Here is a 20,815-nt window from a genome sequence, read left to right on the forward strand (position 1 = left end):
GAGTCCATGTGCGGACTCGGCGAGTAGGGTCGTGACCTGGTCGCGTGTTAAGTGGCCGACTCGGCGAGTCAGTGTAATGGACTCGGCGAGTAGGCACTGAGTGGAGAAAACCCTAATTCTCGGGGTTGAGCCTTATATAAAGATCACTATGTTTTCCTCCCAACCTCTTTATCACCCCTTGAGCCCCAGAAAACCCTAAATCACGGAGAAGCACCATTGTTGAGTGGATTGGAGCTTGGAGAAGTAATGGTTGAAGGAATTTTGGGAAGATTGAAGGCTTGGAGCAAGGGGATTTGCTTGGATTCGAATTTCATTGCAGTTGGGGCATCACTTAGAGGTAATATCTCGTTATTGACCTGTTGTTATGTTGTTTCTTCATTTTGGGGTTTGTGAGAAATTGTCGATGGATGAAATGGGAAGTCTAGAGGTTAGATCTGAGGTTGCTACCTCAGATCTGGAAGGGAGAAGAATCAGAGAGCATGAAAGTCCCTGTGTTGGAGTGTTTAGTGAAGCTTACATGTCCCAAACCCTAACCCCAATGTGCAAACGGCTTAGATCTCTTTGGATTCACGTAAAGTTTGCCACTTTACGTGATGGATGGGTTGTAGGAGGCTAGATCTATGTTTTGGATCAATTGCTTGGCCTGGAGTGCTTCTGAATGGATTCAGAACGGTGGTACTCGGCAAGTCACATGGGTCGACTCGATGAGTTGCTTGAAGATGGCCTGGAACTCGACGAGTTGGAAGAACAACTCAGCGAGTAGGTTGAAGATAGCCTTGGACTCGACGAGTCTTGTCGAAGAGTCCCAAATATTCTCTGGTTGAGCCGAGAATCGGTGAGTCGAGGGATGACTAGGTGAGTCGAGTGCGAGTGGACTCAGAGTTGTTGGACTCGACGAGTCTCGGGGTGACTCGGCGAGTTAGGTCGCAGATTGAATAAAGTTCTGATTATGGGAACTCCACGAGTCACAGGGTTGACTCGGCGAGTAGGGTCAGTCAGGGGTTGACTTAGACTGAGGACTTTGATTTCGACCAAGGGTTGGCCGTTGACTTTTAGGGTTTGGTCAGCGATGTGGCCTTTGGGCCAAGAGAGAGGGAAAATAGTCTTTTAACCATAAGAGGGTGTTATGAGAGGATTTATTCTAGTCTCGAGAGTTATATTCATGAGAGTATTTGCCTTACGTGTTAGGCGGTGGCGAGTTCGAGATTCAAGTGTGGGGATATCTGCTTCCTGCTTGCCCGGTGAGTCTTCTCACTATACTTTACCTTGAGTAGGTAACCAGAGTTATGTGATTAGAGTATTTGTATGCTATATGTACGTGATGTGTTCTACTGCATTATTTCTATGTGATTTATGCTGTGCATGTTTATAGAGTTGGAACCGGAAGGTTCCCAGAGTTCTAACCTGAGGGTTCACAGAGTTTGGGTGCACGGACCCACAGAGTTATAGCCTCGAGTGGCTAATATGTGTTATGTGTGGTATTTTGGGGAACTCACTAAGCTTCGTGCTTACAGTGTTTTGTTTGATGTTTTTCAGGTTTCTTCCAATATCACGGGACAGCACCGGCTTGATTGTACACACTAGAGAAAGAGTCATATTTTGGAGGATCCTGGTTTTCTATGCAAGTGAAAATGGAGTTATGTTCTGTAAATCGACTATGAATAAGATTTTAAACAAGTGTTTCTAAGAGTAAAATGATTATTTTAAATGAAAATTTTGTCTTGAAATTTACGGTGTTACACTTGTGGTGGTCATTTATGGGATGATTTGATGCCCATTGGTTCCCTCTTTGAGTTGAGGCCATGGATCTGGATCCATAGAGGTCCAGAGAGCCTCACTCATCAAGCTTTATGGGTGACAATAGAGTCTTTGACCTTGTGTTGTAGTATTTGAGTCATAAACATCATATATGGTCATATAGAGGTTGTATGTGCATCAAGATTGTAACTTTACGTGCTAAATGAGCTTGGAGGGACTGGATCTATGGATTAATGAACTGGATCTGACCTTTAGAGCAAGATTGAGTCAGTGCTTGGCACGGACTCGCCGAATCCGAACAACAGACTCGGCGAGTAGCATGAATGTTGCCCGACCACACAGTGAGTGGCCTCGCCGAGTTGAGGAGGGTGGACTCAGTGAGTCAAGGGGGAGTTAGAATGGATCGGTGGATTGAGTCAAACTGGACTCGCCGAGTTGTTTTGAGACTCAGCGAGTTGAGTCGTGGTGGCCCCACAACTCATGCCAGGTGGAACTCGTCAAGTTGAGTGAATGCTCGACGTGTCAAGGGAGGATTCCAGGGAAATTGGTGTATACTCCCAGACTCACCGAGTCGCCTTGGTACTCGCCGAGTCCGGTCAGAGTTGACCGTTGACCGTTGACCTGAGTTGACCAGTGTTGACTCCTTTTTGATAGTCAACCTTAGAGATATAAAGTGTTAATTAGAAGCATATAATGTTATAGGAGGATTAGAGCTCGGAGGATCGAGCACGAGGGATTTCCAGGATTCGTGAAATACCGAGATACGCGAGGTGAGTCTTCTCACTATACTTTACCTTGAGTAGGTAACCAGAGTTATGTGATAAAGTATTTGTATGCTATGTATGTTGTGTGTTGTACTGCATGATTTCTATGTGATTTATGTGGTGCATGTTTATCAGAGCTAGAACCTGAGGGTTCACAGAGTTTGGGTGCACAGACCCACAGAGTTATAGCCTAGAGTGGCTAATATGTGTTATATGTGGTATTTTGGGGAAATCACTAAGCCTTGTGCTTACAGTGTTGATGTTATTTGTTTCAGGTACTAGTGATGACCGCGGGAAGGCGCCGGCTTGATCCGTATACACACACGTTCGGAGCTTGATATTATGATCTTGGGATTTTGTACTGTTTTGTTGGATAATTAAAATGGTTGTTTTTATGAATATCGATGGAAATATGTTTTATAAAAATTGAAAAAATTTGTTTGAAATTTTCGGTGTTACACAACAATTTCAGAGATATAAAGAACGCCGAAATCCGAGTTATAATGAAGAAGATATGACATGTCGAAGTTTCGCGTCAAAACCGGCACGACATTGGGAAACGTAAAATTTAGTTTATGATAAACTATGTTAGGAGTCTAAATGAAAGTTGTAGAGTACGTCTCCACCTATGTGTAGATATAAAGAACGTCAAAAATGAAGTTCGTATGCAAAAGTTATGGCATTCCGAAGATTTAGCTTTTAAAAACCCTAAACTAGCTAATTGACGATGTGAGTTTTATGACACTGATGAAAGTCTGTCATAATTCGGAATCTAGAAGCAGCGAGAGGATAAGATCCAATTCACGACCTGCCTTTTATGACGCTCAAGAGATGGTATCATAATTCGAAATCTAGAAGCTGCGACAGGATAAGATCCAATTCACGACGTGAGTTTTATGACACCACAAGGTGAGGTGTCATGGCCACAATTCGTCATGAGATTCACGACGTGAGTCGTATGACACTCACCAAGTGAGTGTCATAGCAACTTACTATAAATAGCAAGATCGACCCATTCACTTCCTTACACCATTTCTCACTTCTCTCTCTAACTTCTTTCTCTCTCTAGCTCTCCTAAACCCCCCTAAACCCTAAGTAAACCCTCTAGCTCCCAAAAGAAGCCCCGAGGCTCTCAGAGTCCCGAGAAAAAGAGTCTTTCGGTTTCGAAACGCGGCTCCAAATAAAGCTCAGTTTTCTTTAAAATCCGCTGTAAGTCAGCTACGCTTACGCAATTTTTAATATAGCTTTCAAAGAATTATAGTAATGTTATTAGGTCCATAAAATAATTATTTGGCCTATTATTATGAGTTATATTAAGTGTTATTTAACGCTTATATAATAGTAATAATAATAATAGCTGGACTATTAATTAGTCACGGTTGTCGTTAGGCTAAACCCTAGTGGAATTGATACTAGGTTTTATCGAAGGAAAATTGTTTTGAGAGTATCGAACCACTATCCGAGTGCTGAGTCACCACCTACTCAATTAAGTGCATAGTTACTTTCATCTTACACATAGATATGAAGTATTTTATATATTACGTGATATGTGTGCATATTATCTGTATACTTGCTATCTATGTTGGATGACTGTTTTTATACAAGTTTTAAATGATTTAAACTGTATATGTATTTTATATCTACAAAAATGTTGGGGTAAAACATGGGTAGATGTAATAAGACGATGTGTGATAAAATGATGAGAGGCCTCGATGTTGTCGTTGTTGATCCAGTCATCTAGCGGAGAATAGATGATGACCACGGACACTTCTAGACAGTCCAGTGGAATGCTATCAGGCTCGCAACCCGTAGGTGTTGTGAATGATGTGTTCACCGGTGTACTCCATCCCCCACATGGTTTCCTTTAGGACATTTATTGCTAAGGAGCCCCCTTAGCAGTAGTGTCCATCCCGATAATAATCCTAAAGCTAGATCCTTTACAATATATGTTTAGGGACGTAAAGTGAGGGTAACGGGAATGGATAATCAGGTTATTGTTGGTTGATGAAATTAATAAACTTATTTATTAAGGGTTGAAAACCCTATGTGCTCACGAGGCTCCCAAGCCTGACCCACTCAGTTTTCTCATATACAGGTAGTGGAAAGAGTGCACAGGAGTGATGATCTGAGGAGAGATCAGTGGATTATAGGCTACTAGAATAAATAGATATCATAATGCCTATGTTTATGCTTTTGATCTGTATTAATAATGATATCCCAAGGTTTTTAATATGATACATTTCTACGGAAATGCTTTGATAAATTCTTTTTTTATATTTTTTGGGAACAAATTCCGCATTATATTTCTTTAAAAATATACTCTAATTTTCAAATAAAGCATAAACAAATCGGTCTTTTCTGGCCGTGAATTTGGGGATGTCACACTGGAAACTTGGAAAGTGTGTGTGTACGGATCAAGCCGGCGCCTTCCCGCGGTCGTCAAAACAATTTTTTCAAATTTTCATAAAACATAATTCATTTAATATTCATAAAATAACCATATTAATTATCCAATGCAAGTAAATACAAAATCCCAAGATCACAAATTTATAAACTCCGTGTGTGTGTACGGATCAAGCCGGCGCCTTCCCGCGGTCGTCACTAGTAACTGAAACAATAACATCAAACGCTGTAAGCACAAAGCTTAGTGAGTTCCCCAAAATACCATATACAACACATATTAGCCACTCGAGGCTATAACTCTGTGGGTCCATGCACCCAAACTCTGCGAACCCTTAGGTTCTAACTATGTAAACATGCACAGCATAAATCACATAGAAATAATGCAGTACAACACATAACATACATAGCATACAACACTCTATCACGTAACTCTGATTACCTACTCAAGGTAAAGTATAGTCAGAAGACTCACCTCGCGTGTCTCGGTAAGTCGTGAATCCTGAAATCACTAGTGCTCGATCTCCCGAGCTATAGTCCTCCTAAATCACAATACATCTCTAATTAACACTTTCCCAACTAAGGTTGACTACTCTTAACAAGTCAACTTAGGTCAACGCTGGTTAACGGTCAACTTTGACCGGACTCGGCAAGTGCACTATAGCGACTCGGCGAGTCTGAGCGTATACACTGATTTCCCTGAATTCCTCCCTTGACACGTCGAGTATCCTCCTAACTCAACGAGTTCCACCTGACATGAGTTGTGGGGCCACCACGACTCAACTCGCCGAGTCTCAAGAACAACTCGGCGAGTCCAGCTTGACTCAGTCCACCTGTCCACTCTGACTTCCCCCTGACTCACTGAGTCAACCCTTCCCAACTCGGCAAGACCACTCACTGTGTGGTCGGGCAACATTCATACTATTCGCCGAGTCTGTTCTTCGGACTCGGCGAGTCCGTGCCATGCAATGACTCAAACTTGCTCATAAGGTCATATCCAGTCCATTAACCCATACATCCAGTCCTTCCAAGCATATTTAGCATGTAAAGTCACTATCTTGATGCACATACAATCTCTATATGACCATAAATGATGTTTTTGTCTCAAATACTACAACCAAAGGTCATAAACTCGATTGCTACACATAAAGCTTGAAGAATGAGGCTCTCTGGACCTCTATGGATCCAGATCCAGAGCCTCAACACAAGAAGGGAACTATTTGGCATCAAATCATCCCATAAATGTCCATAAGAAACCCTAGATCCCATTATTCATCACAAAACAGGAAATAATCCGAAATCATACACCTAGGTTGATGATCTAAGCTTAAAATCCACAGAATAGCAACCTCCTTTGCTTCCTCTTGCTTAGAATCTTCTCCCTCTTTGCTAAATGACACACACAAGGGTTAAGAATGCTTCCTTTCTCTCTCAAAACGTTCAAGCACATAAGGGTTTCTCTCTAAGGGTTGGGTGAGCACAAATGACAGCCATAAGGCCCTTTAAATAGGCCACAAACCCCGGAAATTAGGGTTTTACCACACAACGTGGACTCGCCGAGTCCACTCTTGGACTCGTCGAGTCCAGACGCGAACCCGTGCCCAAATCCGTGATCCTACTCAGCGAGTTTGGGCTCCAACTCGCCGAGTCCACTCACAATTTCCATAAATCATTCAAAAAAAATAAATACCTGAATATTCCGGGCTGTTACAATTCTCCCCCACTAGAACTAGACTTCGCCCTCGAAGTCTCACTGTGCAAATAACTCCGGATACTGCTCTCGCATCTCACGCTCCGGTTCCCACGTCATCTCGGACCCCTTCCGATGCTGCCACTGAACCAAAACCAATGGTACTTCCTTGTTCCTCAGAACTTTGATTTTCCGATCTCTGAAGGCCACTGGTCTCTAAGCATAATTCAGCTTGCATCCACCTGAATATCGTCTAATGGAACCACTGCTGACTCATCGGCTACAGACTTCCGCAATTGCGACACATGGAAAGTGTCGTGAATCTGCCCCAATTCTGCTGGCAAATCCAAACGATAGGCTACCCTGCCTACCCTCGCGATTACCCGAAATGGTCCGATATATCGGGGCCCCAACTTGCCCCTCTTCCTGAATCGGATCACTCCCTTCCAAGGAGAGACCTCCAGGAGCACAAAATCACCGACCTGGAACTCAAGTTCGGACCGGCGTCTGTCCGCATAACTCTTCTGCCGACTCTGAGCAGTCAGTAACCTCTGTCTGACCTGCTGTATTTGCTCTGTCGTCTGAAGCACTATCTTCGTATTGTCCATAACACGTTGCCCGACTTCTCCCCAGCAAATAGGGATTCGACACTTCCTCCCGTACAACAGTTCAAAGGGTGGCATACCGATGCTCGAATGATGGCTGTTGTTGTAAGAAAACTCAGCCAACAGCAAATACGTATCCCAACTTCGCCCAAAATCCAATACACATGCTCGGAGCATGTCCTCGAGGGTTTGAATCGTCCGCTCACTCAGTCTGTCTGTCTAGGGGTGATATGGGGTACTAAAATGTAGCCTAGTACCCAACTCCTCGTGGAACTTCTTCCAGAACCTGGAAGTGAAACGCACGTCCTGGTCGGAGACAATCGAGATCGGCACCCCATGCCGAGATACCACTTCCCTCACATATATCTCTGCTAACTTCTCTGTGGAAGAACTCTCACTGATGGCAAGGAAGTGAGCGCTCTTCGTCAACCTATCCACAATTACCCAAATTGCATCAACTCCCCGAGCAGTCCTTGGCAGTTTAGTGATAAAATCCATGGTGATCTGTTCCCACTTCCATTCGGGAACCTCCAATGGCTGCAACCTACCATGCGGCCTCTGATGCTCGGCCTTAACCTTACGGCAGGTTAAGCACCTCTCGACGAACCATGCAACGTCCGTCTGCATACAGGGCCACCAATACTCCTTCCTCAAATCCAAATACATCTTAGTGGCCCCAGGATGGATCGAGAATTTCGACCGATGAGCCTCTTCCATCAAAATGGCAGGCGTACCTCCCACGAACGGTACCCAAATACGCCCCTGAAAAGTCATAAGCCCCCGACCATCAGTAACGAACTCTGATACCAATCCAACAACTCGCTCTCTCTTCTGGTTTTCCAACCTCACCGCCTCAGCCTGTGCTCCTCGAATGGTGTCCAACACCGGAGTCATCACGGTCAAACGCAAACATACACCTCGCAACGGGGCACTCTCCGCCCGATGACTCAGGGCGTCGGCTACCACATTAGCCTTGCCCGGATGGTACAGGATCTCACAATCATAATCCTTAACCACATGCAACCACCTACTATGTCGCATATTTAGGTTGGGCTAATCCATCAAATACTTCAGACTCTTATGGTCTGTATATATCGTGCACCGAACCCCATACAAATAATGGCGCCAAATCTTGAGGGCGAACACCACTGCCCCCAACTCTAGGTCATGGGTGGGATACCTCGACTCATGAGGCTTCAACTGCCTCGATGCATACGCTATCACATGCCCTCTCTACATCATTACCGCTCCCAATCCCAAAATCGATGCATCACAGTATACAACAAAATCCTCCATTCCCTCCGGGAGGGCTAACACCGGGGCCTTGCATAACCTTTGGCGAAGCGTCTCAAAGGAAGTCTGCTGCTCGGGACCCCATGAAAAAGCAACACCCTTCCGGGTCAACTAAGTGAGTGGCATTGCGATCTTGGAGAAATCCCAACTCATAACTGCCTCCACTTTGGCCGGATCGACCAATATCCCATCCTGGTTAACAAGATGTCCAAGGAACTGGACCTCTCGGAACCAGAAGTCACACTTGGAGAATTTGGCATAAAGCCTCTCTGATCTCAGAACCCCAAGGATCTCCCTCAAATGCTCCTCATGTTGCTCCCTAGATCTCGAATATACCAAAATGTCATCAATAAATACGATCACCGACCGATCCAACATCGGCCTGCATACTCGGTTCATCAGATCCATAAACACTGCCGGAGCATTGGTGAGCCCAAAAGGCATCACCACAAACTCATAATGCCCATAACGCGTCCTAAACGTTATCTTCTGGACGTCCTCATCCCGTACCCTCACCTGATGGTATCCAAACCTCAAATCGATCTTGGAGAACCAAGATGCTCCCTGCAACTGGTCGAACAAATCATCGATTCTCGGCAACGGGTAACGGTTCTTGACCATCAGCTTGTTCAACTCTCGGTAATCAATACACATCCGGTGTGAACCATCCTTCTTCTTTACAAACAGAATGGGCACTCCCCACGGCGAGCTACTCGGCCGAATAAACCCTTTCCCCAGCAGCTCCTGAAGCTACGAGGATAGCTCTTGCATCTCTGGAGGTGCAAGACGATAAGGCACCTTAGTGATAGGTGCCGCCCGCGGGACCAAATCAATACCGAACTCTACTTGCCTCACGTGCGGCACCCCCGGCAACTCCTCTGGAAAAACATCCGGAAACTCACGCACTATAGGAACCTCCTCCACCGACCTCGGCCTCCTAGAATCAACCCGCGTATCTGACACGTATGCCACAAAACCCTTACAGCCCTGCTGTAAACACTGCCTCACCCTAGCGGTCGAACAAAATGCTGATCCAGAATGGGTACCCTCGCCGTACACTGTAAGAACTCCCCCACTAGGGTCTCATATGGTCACTAGCTGTCGCTCGCAGTCGATAACCGCACCGAACTTGCTCAACCAGTCCATGCCCACGATGACAAACACATCCCCCATGGCAATAGGAACCAAATCAATCGGGAACTCAACACCGAAAATCTCAAGTACGCACCCACAGATCACCTCTGTGGCATATATCGCCTTCTCGTTAGCTATAGAAACTCTTAGAGGCCGACTCAGCGCCTCACGACTAATACTGATGTGCTGACTAAAAGCCAAAGATACAAAGGACCGACTCGCACCCGAGTCAAATAATACTAAGGCAGGTACATAATTCACAAGAAAAGTACCTACGCATAACATAATATAAGCATAATATTTCAACATTTTAAATAAATACACGAAAGAATACATACCAGCCACGACATCGGGCGCTGCGCGGACCTCCTCCGCGATCAACTGAAATGCTCTCCCACATGCCCTCGGCTCCTCGGCCTTCACTGGCCCACTCCCGGTAGTTCTGATGGCGGCAGGGGCAGATTCCTGAGGTGCTCCCTGAGCTGATCCCCGCAACTGCGGACACTGCGCCTTCCGGTGTCCGGTCTGGTTGCAGTGAAAACATACTGCAAATCCCTTGGGGCAGTCCTTGGCCATATGCCCCTCCTTGCCACACTTGTAGCAAGATCCCGCTCTACACACTTCATCGTGACCCTTGCCACACTTTCTACAAGTGCGGCGCTTCTGGCTCCCTAATTTGGGATCAGCGGGCTTGGCCCGCTTGGCTGCCGGCTGGAATTGTACCGGTCGCCGATCCCTCCCATGAGACTCAGCCTCCTCCCTAGCCTGGGTCTCCAGCTCAATCTCCCTCTTCCGGGCATTTGCCTGAAGCTCGGCAAATGTCCGGTATGAAGAGTTCGCCACGAACTCTCGAATGTCCCATCTCAAAATACTCAAATATCGACTCATACGTGCCTGCTCAGTGGACACGTGCTTAGGGCAGAACATCGCCCTCTCGTGAAACATCATGGTGATCACTGTAACAGACTGAGTACCCTACTTAAGGGTTAGAAACTCCTGGGCCAACCGCTCCCGCTCCACCTGGGGAACATACTCATCTCGGAACATTGTAGTGAACCTCTCCTAGGTCACTGCCGCAAGCTCAGCAGGCGAAAAGTGTGCTGTGACAAACTTCCACCAGTCCTTCGCTCCCAAGCGAAGCTAGTTCAGCGCGAACTGTACTCTCAGATGCTTAGGAGATGAGCAAGTGAAGAAACACCCCTCTATGTCAGAAATCCATCTCATGGCCGCCACCGGATCCTGGGTCCCATCAAACTCCGGTGGTTTCGTGTTGCTGAACTCCCGGAACAGCAACGCGTCACCACCCTGCGACCTAGCAGCAGCAACAGCTGCAGTGGCCGCTGCAACTGCAGCCTCAGAAAGAGCGGCATAACGCTCGTCGAAAGTCTCAATCAACACGGTCTTAATAGACCCGAACATCTCTGGTATCTCTGCTCTGATGACCACAGCCACCTCCTCATGAATGATCTGCCTGATCTCCTCATCACTAGCCCCAACACCCTCCGGCATATGACGTGTCCTCACCATGATCAACCTATGAAATACAACATACGATAAATTAGAATCCGCTTGAGCATACTCACACTCGAAAACTCATCCCTCCTTGTTTCTTGGTATTCGAAAGATTCTTATTTGGACCGTGCACCGCCCCGGTGCTTTCTGTAGTACGGGCCCAATACTACTGTCCACACCGTCTCAGTACACACCCCAAATCCTCCTCTTTGGATCCCAAATTCCAAGTACTCTATCACTCTCTAACAGATCTCTCATAAACTCCTCGCTGCTACCTATTCGCTCTCAAGCATCTCATAGCAGCTCACATCTCCCTAGGCTAAGGCATCACAAATCAGGGCACTCTAGTCCTAATAAGAATACCTAGCCTACTCTAACAAGAGAATACACCATAAACATATAATATAAAGGTATTTTGGGAAATCACCGTTCGGGCGCTGACTGATCGTCCACACGTTTCTTCCTTGAATTTCTCTAAAAATCTTTTACACTTAGAAAAGTTAAATTTTCTTTTGAAAATATTTTTCCGAATCCTCGGTTTGAGTTCAAATACTCCCAAAGGTGTACCCGAATCCCTCAAACCAAGGCTCTGATACCAAATTGTAACACCGTAAATTTCAAAACAATTTTTTTCAAATTTTCATAAAACAAAATACATTTAATATTCATAAAACAACCATATTAATTATCCAATGCAAGTAAATACAAAATCCCAAGATCACAAATGTATAAACTCCGTGTGTGTGTGTACGGATCAAGTCAGCGCCTTCCCGCGGTCGTCACTAGTACCTGAAACAATAACATCAAACACTGTAAGCACAAAGCTTAGTAAGTTCCCCAAAATACCATATACAACACATATTAGCCACTCGAGGCAATAACTCTGTGGGTTCGTGCACCCAAACTCTGTGAACCCTCAGGTTCTAACTCTGTAAACATGCACATCATAAATCACATAGAAATAATGCGGTACAACACATAACATACATAGCATACAACACTCTATCACATAACTCTGATTACCTACTCAAGGTAAAGTATAGTGAGAAGACTCACCTCACGTGTCTCGGTAAGTCGTGAATCCTGAAATCACTAGTGCTCGATCTCCCGAGCTATAGTCCTCCAAAATCATAATACATATCTAATTAACACTTTCCCAACTAAGGTTGACTACTCTTAACAAGTCAACTTAGGTCAATGTTGGTCAACGGTCAACTTTGACCCGACTCGGCGAGTGCATTATAGCGACTTGGCGAGTCTGAACGTATACACTGATTTCCCTGAAATCCTCCCTTGACACGTCGAGTATCCTCCTAACTTGACGAGTTCCACCTGGCATGAGTTGTGAGGCCACCACGACTCAACTCGCTGAGTCTCAAGAACAACTCGGCGAGTCCATCTTGAATCAGTCCACCTGTCCACTCTGACTTCCCCCTGACTCACTGAGTCAACCCTTCCCAACTCGGCAAGACCACTCACTATGTGGTCAGGCAACATTCATACTACTCGCTGAGTCTGTTCTTCGGACTCGGCGAGTCCGTGCCATGCAATGACTCAAACTTGGTCATAAGGTCAGATCCAGTCCATTAACCCATAGATCCAATCCTTCCAAGCATATTTATCACGTAAAGTCACTATCTTGATGCACATACAATCTCTATATGACCATAAATGATTTTTTTCTCAAATACTACAACCAAAGGTCATAAACTCCATTGCTACACATAAAGCTTGAAGAATGAGGCTCTCTGGACCTCTATGGATCCAGATCCGGAGCCTCAACACAAGAAGGGAACTATTTGGCATCAAATCATCCCATAAATGTCCATAAGAAACCCTAGATCCCATTATTCATCACAAAACAGGAAATAATCTGAAATCATACCTCTAGGTTGATGATCTAAGCTTAAAATCCACAGAATAGCAACCTCCTTTGCTTCCTCTTGCTTAGAATCTTCTCCCTCTTTGCTAAATGGCACACACAAGGGTCAAGAATGCTTCCTTTCTCTCTCAAAACGTTTAAGCACACAAGGGTTTCTCTCTAAGGGTTGGGTGAGCACAAATGACGGCCATAAGGCCTTTTAAATAGGCCGCAAACCCCGGAAATTAGGGTTTCACCACACAGCGTGGACTCGTCGAGTCCGGACACGAACCCGTGCCCAAATCCGCGATCCTACTCGGCGAGTCTGGGCTCCAACTCATCGAGTCCACTCACAATTTCCAAAAATAATTCAAAAAAAATAAATACCTGAAAATTTCGGGCTGTTACAGTGTGTGAGACCTCTAAAAGTTATATGTGACCCTGACAATCGTATGTTTATTTTCAGAATGGTGGTCACACAACATGGAGCAGGAGGTTTAGGATCTGGGTTAGGATTGGGCTCGGGCGTAAGATTCGAGCATGTGGCTGATGGGTTACGTAAGTTCATCGCGTCCGAGATCACGAGGGTTCTCCTTGATGCAACATCGGTGATCTTCTGGTCGATAAAGCAAGGGATCATTGAGCTGATAGGGGATCGCCTTATGGCGTTCAGGAGTGACATGGCAACCAACCAGTCAGGGTCACACACATTGTCCTTTAAGAACATCAAAGGGAGTGGTGCACCAGATTTCCATGGGGTGAAGGACCCTATTGCTGCTAGGAGATGGATCGCAGACATCGAGTCTATGCTGCTGACAAGCTTCTGCTCGAAAGGGTCGAAGGTCCATTTAGCTGCAGAGTGTTTGAGAGACAGGGCTAGAGATTGGTGGGAGTCGGTTAGTGACTCTCTGGGAGCCTCGGCTGTTGAGGCTATGACCTGGTCAGACTTTATGACCAGATTTAGGGTGGAGTTTGCACCAGCTGTGGAGATTCAGTAACTGGCCAGGGAGTTCTTGGACATGAGACAGATTATGGAAACTGTGGTGGAGATCACCTCCAAGTTCCGGGAGAGGGAATTGTTGGTGCCTCAGTATGTGGGTGATGAGGACATGAAGAGGACCCACTACCATGACATGCTACGAGCTGACATTCGGGAGCATATCAGTTTCTCCGCTTGCCATACCCTGGATTGCATGATTGCTAGGGCTAGGAAGAGGGAGATTGATCTGGAGCACATCCGGAAGAGGAAGGCAGCAGAGGGACTGACGATGGGGGCTTCGGGGAAGAAGCCCAAGGGATCCAATGGTAGGCCAAAAGGCCAGTCACGGTGGGACCGCTGTGGGAAATGCGGTCGGTCACACGAGGGAGCTTGTCGCACTGGGTCGGGTTCAAGCAACTACAAGTGTAGCAAGGTTGGGCATTTTGGCAAAGATGGTGCTGTCCCTACTCCTACAACTCAGATATCTAACCTGATTTGCTTTCATTGCAATCAGAAGGGCCATAAAAAGCCCAATTACCTAGATTGATAGCAGCATTAGCGGCGCCGGCGGTGGCACCGACTCCAGCGATAGCACGAGTTGTGGATGGCCGAAAGGCCAAGTTGGAGGCTCTAGTGGTTCGGAGCCGAGCATTTCAGCTGACAGCCGAGGAGGCACGCAATGCTTCCGATGTGGTGATGGGTATGATTTCTTATTTTATGCTTTTATGTTATGTCGCTGTGATTTTGATATTTTATGTGCCTTGCTTAGGATTGTTCCAAGTGAATAGTATCCCAGTTCAGGTGTTGCTTGATTCGAGTGCCACTCAATCATTTGTCACTCTTGAGCTTAGCAAGAAGTTTTTGGAGTCTTCTGGCATGTTGGATTGCCCTCTAGAGGTCAAGATTAGGGACGACAGGTCGGTACGAGCGTCAGAGGTCTTCTAGGATTGTGTTTTGAGGCTGTTTGAGGAACGTTACCTGGTGGACTTGGTTCCCATACCTTTGTGGGGGAACAAGGTCATTATTGGTATGGACTGGCTGAGCCCCAATGGAGTAGTGATCGACTGCGCGCAGCTGTCAGTGCGGATTAGGACCCCTAGTGGGTGAGACATGGTGGTTTAGGGCGAAAGGCCACAATGAGGACCAACTTTATGTTCAGCAGCGAGGGCTAGGCGCTACCTTTAACAGGGTTGCGCAGGTTATGTTGCATACGTTACGAAAACCCGGGAGGCGGGTAGGGTAACGGTGGGTGATGTGCCCGTAGTACGGGAGTTTGAGGATATATTCCCCGAGGAGTTTCCTAGGGTACCTCCAGAGAGGCATATGAAATTCAGAATCGACCTGGTCCCTGGTGCGGCTCTGATAGCCAAGGCACCATATTGCTTGGCTCCTCCTGAGATGCAGGAGTTATCTACATAGTCGTAGGAGCAGTTAGACAAGGGATTCATTAGACCGATCAGTTCACCCTGGGGAGCCCCGATTTTGTTTGTGAAGAAGAAGGACGGGTCGCATCAGGTGTGTATAGATTATCAGGAGCTGAATAAGGTAACGGTGAAGAACCGTGACCCACTCCCGAGGATTGATGACCTTTTTGACCAGTTAGAGGGAGCATCTTGGTTCTCTAAGATTGATCTACGCTCAGGATATCATCAGATGAGGGTCAGAGAGGAGGACGTACAGAAGATGGCGTTCCGGACACTACAAGTTCGAGTTCGTGGTGATGCCTTTCGGGTTCACCAATGGTCCCCCCGCGTTCATGGATCTCATGAATTGCGTGTACAGACCGATGTTGGATTGGTCTGTGATAGTCTTCATCGATGACATCTTGGTCTATTCCAAGACATAGAAGGAGCATGAGGACCATCTGCGAGAGGTTCTGGAGACTTTGAGAAGGGAGAACTTGTATGCTAAGTTCTCCAAGTGTGAGTTCTTGTTGCGTGAGGTGCAATTTCTTGGGCACCTTGTCAACCAAAACGGGATTTCGGTAGATCTGGCCAAAGTGGAGTCCGTGATGAGATGGGAGGTTCCGAGGTCCCCATATGAGATTCGGAGTTTCCTAGGATTTGCCGTCTACTATCAGAGATTCATCCAGGATTTCTCGAAGGTACTCGTACCCTTGACCAGGATAACGAGGAAGGTCGTGGTCTTTCGTTGGGGGACTGAGTAGAGGCTGCATTCAAGACATTGAGGCAGAGATTGTGCGAGGCACCAATCTTAGCCCTGCCAGAGGGCATGGAGGATTTCATCGTGTACTGTGATGTGTCCATCTCGAATTTGGGCGCAGTATTGATGCAGAGAGGGCATGTCATTGCTTACGCTTCGAGGCAGCTGAAGCCTCACGAGGCGAATTACCCGACGAATGATTTGGAGTTGGGGGTTGTTGTCTTCTCCCTCATGATTTGGTGTCATTACCTTTATGGGGTTCGTTGTACGATTTACACGGACCAAAAGAGCCTGAGGTATCTCATGGACTAGCCAAATCTTAATATAAGGCAGCGTCGGTGGCTTGATGTGGTAAAGGATTACGATTGCGAGATCGTTTACCATCCGGGGAAGGCCAAAGTGGTGGTCGACACGTTCAGCTGCAAGGCAGCGCTGATTAGGGATGTCTTTCTGAGGATAACAATGGTGAATCCGCTGTTGGAGCAGATTCGGGAGGCCCAATAGGAGGCCATGAAGGAGGAACATCGGAAGAGTGAGCGAATTGTGGGATAGGTTTCCTCTTTTGACTATGACAGCCGAGGATTATTGACACTAAACCGTAGGGTGTGGGTGTCGTACTCCGGGGGTGTGCGCCAGGTTCTGATGGAGGAGGCGAACAAATCTCGATTCTCCATTCATCCCAGGGTGACAAAGTTGTATAGGGATCTTCGCCTGGACTATTGGTGGCCCTGCATGAAACGAGATGTAGCATGGTACATGGAGTGGTGCTTGACCTACAGGAAGATGAAGGCGAGCACCAGAGGCCACACGGCAAGATGCAGCTGTTGGACATTCCGTTGTGGAAATAGGAGGACATTACGATGGATTCTATCACAAAGCTTCCTAGGACCGCGCAAGGGGTGGATTCGATTTGGGTCATCGTCGATCGATTCACCAAGAGCGCTCATTTTATTCCGATTCTGTAACATCCAGATTTTACCAGGTATCTTGTAAATCTAATTTTGTCATATTGTGGGAGGGACTCGGCGAGTTGGAGCTCAGACTCGCCGAGTAGAGACGCGGAATTGAACATTGGTGCGCGCCTGGACTCGGCGAGTCCAGGATATGGACTCGACGAGTCTGCGCTGTATAATGAAACCCTAGATCTCCGGGTTTGAGGCCTATTTAAAGGGCCTTATGGCCGTCATTTGTGCTCACCCAACCCTCAGTGAGTGACCCTTGTGTTCTTGAGCTATTTGTGAAGAGAAAGGAGCCATTCTTGATCTTGTATGTGTTATTTAGCAAGAAGAAGGAGACCCTAGGCAAGAGGAAGCAAAGAACGTTGCTATTTCATGGATTTGGAGCTTAGATCATCACTCTAGAGGTATTATCTCGGACCATTTTCTGTTTAGTGAAGCATGATGCAATTTAGGGCTTGTGGTGGTCATTTATGGGATGATTTGATGCCCATTGGTTCCCTCTTTGAGTTGAGGCCATGGATCTGGATCCATAGAGGTCCAGAGACCCTCACTCATCAAGCTTTATGAGTGACAATAGAGTCTTTGACCTTGTGTTGTAGTATTTGAGTCATAAACATCATATATGGTCATATAGAGGTTGTATGTGCATCAAGATTGTAACTTTACGTGCTAAATGAGCTTGGAGGGACTGGATCTATGGATTAATGAACTGGATCTGACCTTTAGAGCAAGATTGAGTCAGTGCATGGCATGGACTCGCCGAGTCCGAAGAACAGACTCGGCGAGTAGCATGAATGTTGCCCGACCACACTGTGAGTGGCCTCGCCGAGTTGGGAAAGGTGGACTCAGTGAGTCAAGGGGGAGTCAGAATGGACAGGTGGACTGAGTCTAACTGGACTCGCCGAGTCGCCTGGGTACTCGCCGAGTCCGGTCAAAGTTGACCGTTGACCGTTGACCAGCGTTGACCTAGATTGACTTGTTATAGTGTGGTCAACCCTAGTTGGGAAAGTGTTAATTAGAGGTGTATTGTGCTATAGGGGGACGACAGCTCGACAGGTCGAGTGATTAGCGATTTCAGGTTTACGATTTACCGAGACACGCGAGGTGAGTCTTCTCACTATACTTTACCTTGAGTAGGTAACCAGAGTTATGTGATAGAGTATTTGTATGCTATGTATGTTATGTGTTGTACTGCATTACTTCTATGTGTTTGATGTTGTGCATGTTTACAGAGTTAGAACCGGAAGGTTCACAGAGTTAGAACCTGAGGGTTCACAGAGTTTGGGTGCACGGACCCACAGAGTTATAGCCTCGAGTGGCTAATATGTGTTATATGTAGTATTTTGGGGAACTCACTAAGCCTTGTGCTTACAGTGTTGATGTTATTGTTTCAGGTACTAGTGACGACCGCGGGAAGGCGCCGGCTTGATCCGTACACACACACATTCGGAGCTTGATATCATGATCTTGGGATTTTGTATTGTCTTGTTTGGATAATTAAAATGGTTGTTTAATGAATATCAATGGAATTATGTTTTATAAAAATTGAAAAAATTTGTTTTGAAAAGTTTCGGTGTTACAAATTGGTATCAGAGCCTTGGTTTGAGGGATTCGGGTACACCTTCGGGGGTATTTGAACTCAAACTGAGGAATTGAAGAGATATTTCAAAATAAAACCAAAGTTTTCTAAGAGTAAAAGATTTTCCAGGAAGAAACGTGTGTACGATCAGCCAGCGCCCGAACGGTGAATTCCCAAAATACCTTTATATTATGTGATAATTATTATTAATGTGATGTATTTGCATGCTAGAGTAGGCTAGGTATTGCTAATAGGACTAGAGTGGCCTGTTTTGTGATGCCTTAGCCTAGGGAGGGGTGAGCTGCTATGAGATGCTCAGAGTAATTAGGTAGCAGCTAGGACTTTGTGTGAGACCTGTTACAGAGTGGTATAATAGAGTATTTGGGGATTGGGATCCGAAGAGGAAGATTTGGGGTGTGTACTGAGATGGTGCGGACAGTAGTATTGGGCCTGTACTACTGAAAGCACCGGTGCGGTACACAGTCCAAATAAGAATCTTGGGATACCAAGAATCAAGGAGGGGTGGATTGTCGAATGTAAGAGTGTTCGAGTAAATTCTAATTATCGCATGTTGTATTTCAGAGGTTGATCATGGTGAGGACACGTCACATGCCGGAGGATGCCGGAACTAGCGATGAGCAGATTCGACAGATCATTCATGAGGAGGTGGCTGTGGTCATCAGAGCTGAGTTACCAGAGATGTTCAGGTCCATTAAGACCGCGTTGATTGAGACATTTGACGAGCGCTATGCCGCTCTTTCTGAGGCTGCGGTTGCCGCGGCTACCACAGCGATTGCTGCGGCAAGACCCCAGGGAGGTGATGCGACATTGTTTAGGGAGTTCAGCAACACCAAGCCACCAGAGTTTGATGGTACGCAGGATCCGGTGGCAGCTATGAGGTGGATATCTGATATGGAGGGATGCTTCTTCACTTGCTCGTCCCCTGAGCATTTGAAGGTTCGGTTCGCGCTGAACCAGCTTCGCTTGGGAGCGAAGGACTGGTGGAAGTTTGTGACGGCACACTTCACACCGGCTGAGCTTTCGGCAGTGACCTGGGAGAGGTTCACTACCATGTTCCGAGATGAGTACGTTCCTCAGGTGGAGAGGGAACGTCTGACACAGGAGTTTCTGACCCTCAAGCAGGGTACCGAGTCAGTCACAGCTATTACGAGGATGTTTCATGAGAGGGCGATGTTCTACCCTGAGCACGTGTCCACCGAGCAGGCACGTATGAGCTGTTACCTGAGCATTCTGAGACGGGATATTCGGGTGTTCGCTGCGAACTCCTCGTATCGGACATTTGCCGAGCTTCAGGCAAATGCTCGGAAGAGGGAGATTGAGCTTGAGACTCAGGCCAGGGAGGAGGCGGAGTCTCTGGGGAGGGATCGGCGGCCGACACAGTCCCAGCCGGCAGCCAAGCGGGCCAAGCCCGCTGATCCCCGACCCGGGAGCCAGAAGGGCCGCACTTGTGGAAAGTGCGGCAAGGGTCACGATGGAGTCTGTCGAGCGGGGTCTTGCTACAAATGTGGCAAGGAGGGGCATATGGCCAAGGACTGCCCCAAGGGGTTTACAGTGTGCTTCCACTGTAACCAGACCGGACACCGGAAGGCAGAGTGTCCGCTGCTGCGCGGAGCATCTCAGGGGTCTGCTCCCGCCGCCATCAGAGCTACTGCTACAGAGAGTCGGCCCGTGAAGGCCGAGGCACCGAGGGCTCGGGGGAGAGCCTTTCAGCTGATTGCTGAAGAGGTCCGCGCTGCACCCGACGTTGTGGCTGGTACGCTTTCTTTTTATTAGTTATTTATGGTGTCGAGATATTATGCTTATATTATGCTATGCATAGGTACCTTCCTTGTGAATTCTGTACCTGCTTTAGTGTTATTTGACTCGGGTGCGAGTCGATCTTTTGTATCTTTGACATTTGGCCAGCATATCAGTGTTAGTCGTGGGGCACTGAGTCGGCCCCTGCGGGTTTCCATAGCCGCCGACAGAGTGATTTGTGCCACGGAGGTCCTTCGGGGATGTGTATTGGAGATTTTTGGGGTTGAGTTCCCGATCGACCTGATTCCTATTGCGATGGGTGATGTCTGTGTTATAGTGGGCATGGACTGGTTGAGCTGA

This window comes from Lactuca saligna, chromosome 5, assembly GCF_052625555.1.
Source record: "Lactuca saligna cultivar CGN05327 chromosome 5, ASM5262555v1, whole genome shotgun sequence".
Taxonomy (NCBI): domain Eukaryota; kingdom Viridiplantae; phylum Streptophyta; class Magnoliopsida; order Asterales; family Asteraceae; genus Lactuca; species Lactuca saligna.